At 37.8% G+C, this 6,000-nt stretch overlaps 1 protein-coding gene across 1 annotated transcript in view; it reads left to right on the top strand.

Annotated features, from left to right (window-relative positions):
• The first annotated feature begins 371 nt into the window (after positions 1–371).
• Positions 372–6,000, top strand: part of GRIP1 (glutamate receptor interacting protein 1) — a 328,821-nt gene continuing 323,192 nt past the window's right edge. The window contains exons 1-2 of the mRNA XM_072922895.1: positions 372–1,997; positions 2,393–2,495. The gene's annotated coding sequence lies outside the window, so the exon portion shown is untranslated. The remainder of the gene's footprint in view (positions 1,998–2,392; positions 2,496–6,000) is intronic.

Genomic DNA, 6,000 nt, shown 5'->3' with positions numbered 1-6,000 from the left:
TGGAATTCTGCATCCAGTTTTGGGCCCTGCAGTACAAGAAGGACAATAATAAACTGGAGTGAATGCAGTGAAGGGCTACCCTTGATGGACAAACGTAGGTCACTTGCCCTTAAAGGAAAGGCAGCAGGGAATGAATCTTCCTTCAGTTTGTGAAAGGGATGGCTCAGGGGTAACTTTACAGCAGTGCCTACTAACTAGTACCTATCAAAGAGCACCCCTGCCTTACTGAGAAGCTGGAACCAGGGTCCTCCTGGCAGTGCATGGCAGCAAGACAAAGGACAATGGCCATGAAGAGCTGAATGGCAGATACGACTGAGTACTGGGTATGAAGGAAAATATTTTGCCAATGAGACTAAAAAAATATTGGAACAAAGAGGTTGTACAGTTTCTGTCCATGGAGGTTTTCAATGTCTAGCTGGATAAAGCCCTGAACAACTTAATCTGACCTCATAGCTGACTCTGTTTTGAGCAGGAGGCTGGACTACAGCCATCTTGAGGTCCCTTCCAGCCTGAATTACCCAGGGATCCTGTGTTTCACACAACTCACAGCAAAGCTGTACAACTTTGCTGCAGGATGCTGCAGACACTGTGGGTGTCAATATAGGTTTCAGACACTGGCCAGGGTCACCAAAAGGAAATGCACTGATGTTTTGGGTCTGAACCCCAAACTCATAGAGAATGGAAAATGTTCAGAGGAAATACTACTGTAGGCTTGCTATAATCTCATATTCTTCCTTGTGCAGCTGCTTATGGCTGCTGTCTGAGTTGAGGACTGACTGTCCATTTCCCAAACCGATATGGTTCTTTTTGTCTTTTTATTTCTATAAAACACACCATCAGCATGATCTACTGTTTCAAACCTAAAATTTTGCAGAGCTTTTAATTACAGGGAAGTGGAGCTTTTAGAACGTCATCCCTACCCTTGGAAGGAATAGTAAAATAATGAGGCTTTTCACACTACATTTTTTTCCCATCAATTTTCATAATGACAGTATTTGGGGGGAAATTGAAGATTGTAGCATGTTACCAAAAAGTACCAGAAATGTTGTAGAGTGATCTATTTTTATTTAATTTTTTTTTTTTTACTTTTTCAGAAGTTCAACAAGTTCATTGCAATCTGCCTTTCAAGGTCATCCGTCTGAATCAATGATCTTAGTTCCACCAGTTCTGATTTTTTGAATAAAATTGTAATTACCATCCTTTTAAGCACCAGCTGTTCTATTGAAACATGATACTGGTGGTGTACTCAGTCCTGGTGGAAAAATATCTGTGAGCTGCTCTTCACTGAAGCCTCAGAGCTGATTGCAAGAAGCATTTATAGTCACAGAATTAAAGGGGCCACAACCACATCCTTTATGGATACAGTTCCTTCTCCTTTTGTGCATTATCCTGTTCAAACATGCATTTGAACTTCCACTGTACTTGTTCCTTATAAAATAAGGAGAAAAGAGAAAGTACAATAACATGCGGTGAAATGTGCAAAGGAATAATCTGTGAGTTTGTCCACATGATAAGCCATATGAGAGCAATGCACAGAAACAAACATTTTGGGAAAATATTTCTCTGCTGTTCTTTAGCAGCACCCATGTTTTAGCAGTGTGTACCATCTTTATCAACGGGCAACAAAGGTTAACAATTTAAGAGGAAAACCATAATCTACGTACAGTTGGATACTGTATGTAAAGAAGAAATCAGTGATGAAAAGAGAAGCAGAAGTGCTTTTCTAGCAGGATTTTCAGGAGAATTGAAAGCCTGATTGGCACAGGAAGTGGCATGGGAAAATAAAAGCAAGAGGTAGAATTTGTCTTGGCAGGAAAGTGATGTTCTACTATTAGAAATGCCTGCAGGCCAAAAAGAAAAAAAAATCCTGTGCAGAGATTTTAAAAGGATTTTCCAACTGCTTTAAAGCTCAGATCCTACACTAAATATCCTCCTAAAGCACATAGAATTTGAGAAGTGCAGAAGTTTTTGGTCATGTTCAAAGAAGCCAGAAACCAGTGAGTATTTCTTCTCTCAGACTGGGTTAGTGACAGTTTCTGTGCAGACAGGCAAGATGCAAGGAGCAGCCAGGAACTGTGGTGCACCTGCCAACTGCTTCATCCCTGCCTTCCCTCCTTTCCCCTGAAAGGTTTTTTCTTTACATATTATATTTTAGCGTATTTTCCTTTTTTTCTTCTATTTTTATAAGAAATGGGATGGTGGTAGTTAACAACATGTCTGAACAGTAGTTCCTGCCAGGTCACAGTGCTACCAGCGAGCCCTTGGGACTGAGGACACAGGGGAGGGAATTTGCCTCGTCAGCCGCAAAATCTGAAGCATTGCAGTACTGCTGGCTGAATAGGCATTGCTGTATTTTTCTCTATTAATTACATGGCCTTTTCTCTTTCCAAAGCCAGGAAAATGTCCATGCTGTCAGAAGCCTTTACCTACGAGGACACTCATCCCTCTGCAGTGTGCTATCAGGAATTAGAGTGCTTGGCGAGCCCCTGCTCTCTGTAAGTCTTTCCCTTACACAACAGACCTTGAGCAGGATTCCTGTGCTCAGTGCTCCTGACCATTAACTCATAAGCCTCAGTTCAAGAAGGCTTTAATGCACATAATGACATATCTCTTTTTCTAAAGATTGCACATAGCATGCTACTGTTATCCCTAAATTTGGCCTGAAGAAGTATTTTTTCCTGAGTCAGAGATGAGTAAGTATCTGGAATGAAAAGGCAGTACACAAGGAACAATGAAGGAACACAATACTAAATTTTTTCTTATTTATTTAACCGAAATAAATACGGAAAAGGAGAAGAGAAATACCAAGAGCATATAGAAAATACCAGTACAATTGAATGGACATGACAAGATTATTTCATTTGTGACATCCCTCTATTTAATTTGAATTCATTTGTGTCTATTGCTGATTGCAGATATTTGGCATGGGAATTATATTTTACTGCTTTTGTGTGCAGCAACTTTTGCCAGAATCAGTCTTCATCTCATGCTGGATCTTTCAACAGTGCTGAAGGACAGGTGATAATAACTGGTAACAAGTATGGAGGGCTCTTGTAATCATTACTATATTTCTGAAAAGTAATGAGGGGAAAATCAGAATGACCACATGTATTAATAAAAACTACTTGCTGACTAGAGGGCTCAAATTATTTCATTCAAGATAATATGAAAGATTGAGACTTCATCTTTCTTTAGAGATGTTACTTTTGTGACTTCTTTGATATTTGCTCTTGCTTTAAAAAGTATATTCTTTTATCTTGATAATTGAGGTTGAAAAGAGAGTCTTTTATTTTGGGATATGTAACTCATCACATCTCCAGATGGAGCCACTGCAAATAGTCTGAGCACTTCCAGTTCCTACTTCTCACTGTGCCTGTCTTCTGCTAGCCAACACGAGGTAATTTTGTCTTAATATTTCATTGAATTGGTGTATTAGTAATACATCAAAGATGATGCCTTAATGAAATGCAGCCGCTGGATATAGTCACAGCATTTGAAAGCAATGTCAGAAAAAAAAAGTTGTTTACTCTGCATGGAAAGGGAAGGCTGATGATATTTGATCTCCCAGAATCTGGAGGCTCCAGCTCTGCAGTAGGTGAAATAGACAATATATATTTGGTGTTATGTGAATTTTAGAGCTGGTGATAGACATGTTATCTCAGTCAGTTGGCAGAGATTCACAGAGCAGGCAGATGCTGCTGCAACCAAGTAAGCTTCCATATGCTGCCTTGTCTCAAAACTTATCTGGAAAGCAGTCAGAAAATACTTTGTCATACCATGACAAATTCTTGGCTTCATAGCCAAATGTCCTGCTGGGGTTTGTGACCAGTGTCAGATATGTGGTACTCGCATTTCTCACCTGGGTGCTGAGAGCACTCAGCTCATCCAGTACAGGTGAAGGGATAATCAGTCTTCAGAGGTTGGCAGTCCCTGCCCACTAGTGACTGGTGGCTGGTGTTGGAAGCAGAGTTCAAGGTGAAGGATCTGCATATACCACTGCCTGTGCTCCAGGCCATCCATGTTTTCTCAGAACACAAAAGTACAGAAAAATAACGACTACAATTTGACAGTAGATGTTTCATTAACTTCTTCAATCAGTGTGATATCTTCTTCATAGGAGGATATTACTTGTTTGCAGGTGACCACTGCTTTTCTTTTTCCTGAGATTATCACCTTAGAGAAACAAAAAAAGGGGTCCAAGTCAGCTTTTACGACAAATGGTGGTTACAGGAGCACTGTACTTTGTTTCTCCTTGAACAGATTTCATGCTTTTTTTATGCTTTCTTCCTCCTGGTCATTTGATATCTCAATGTGTTTATCTCTGAAAGAACCTCACCCAGAGATCTTGAAAAACTCCTTTTCTCTAGGGGCCAGTGATATAGCTTATACATTACTTAGAGATGCAATTAAAGAAGTCTTCTTTCAACTGCAATCTCTTAAGGTTGCAGAATAACTGATCAGGCTGTTGGCTCAATTTGCTGTTTGATCATTTAGTTGATAAGGTGAATCCTGACTTGGTCAGATTTTCTATGGTGAATCAATCAAGTGATGGAAGCTGAATATTGCATTTTCTCACCTTATGATAAACACGAAAAGCATCAGTGTCAGTAGACATCTATTTTGGCAGGTAGTTTAAGCTCTAAATGTTATTTTTATCAGCAACTAATATCCATTAAAAATAACTGCATTTTGGAATGACAGCAATTATGCTCACTCTGCTGTTGTGTGAATAGCTGTGTGAAGTGGACAAACCCAGGGGTTGCCCCAGTGTGTTTCTTACCAGTGGCCCACTAGGTCAGTGTGTTTTACTGGTAAATAATTTTGCATGAGATTGCCTACAAATGACTAACAGGTGGAACACTCTCAAGTAATAACAGAAATGTGTAGTAGAAATCATCTACCCTGAGAATTTTTGTTTTACTTTTTCATTTTAAAAATAATTTTTTTCATCGGATTTAATTCATTCAGTAAGAAGCCAATAAGCAAATCACTTTTGAAGGAACATAATGGCAAAGGAAAAACAAACAAACAAACAAACAAAACACCCAGAAAAAGAAAAGCTAAATATAAAATATATCCTTGCATAAGACAATAGCTGGTACAGTAATGACATGAGAAAATTTCAAAGTTCTCTTCAACTGATCAGAACTGAATGGTAATCAAATAGAAAATGTCTTCCATCTTATTAAACAAGTATTCTCCCTTAATAGAGAATTTACTATTAATTACTGAAAATGCTACTGAAACTGTACTTTAAATTCATTGTGTACTACACGACTTGACTTTTGGAGAGTATTTTTTAACACACTTGCCTAGTTTACACATTATTCTTTCCTTCCTTGAAAAAGTGTGCAAATGACTAAGAAGTCCATACAACACCCACCCTTTGCTTAACTTTTCACATTTTACTGCAAAATGTCTTAAATCCTGTAGATTCCAGGCTCCTCTGAAATAAAAAAAAAATGTCCTTTCGAAATATATTAAAACAAAACATAAAATTTTCTGAAGCATTTTAATTCATTGTAATAATTGAAAAATGAGTGGTTTCTTTCATTTTTGTGAGTATAGAGAGAATTTTTAGTGACAAAATAAATAATAATTGAATTTAAATATCTTCGCTGAAAATTAAGTAATCCAAACAAATATAACATTGACTCCTTTTTCTATGTGCATCCTAATAAAGTTTAATTAGATGTAATTACCTGTCATTTCCACTTCTGCTGCATTCTGAAATGTGGCATTATATAAAACCAGCTTGCCTTTTCATACAGGTTTCAATTTCAGGAAATCAAAGATGTGTTTATATAGCCTGAATTTCTGGAGAAAGGTTTTTGAACTACTGACCACTTAAAAAGCCTCTTAACTTCTTCCTTAGTAGATATTGAATCCTTGTTCTCTGTAAATTCTATTCTGAATCACTGTTACCTGCTATTAAATTTATCCAAGATTAAATTGTTGCCTGTAAATTCTCCACACTGTATCTCAAAGTTACCAAAGTTA

Source organism: Taeniopygia guttata, chromosome 1A (genome assembly GCF_048771995.1).
Source record: "Taeniopygia guttata chromosome 1A, bTaeGut7.mat, whole genome shotgun sequence".
NCBI lineage: Eukaryota > Metazoa > Chordata > Aves > Passeriformes > Estrildidae > Taeniopygia > Taeniopygia guttata.
The sequence above is the reverse complement of the archived record's forward strand: the minus strand, read 5'-3'. Positions and strand labels throughout refer to the sequence as shown.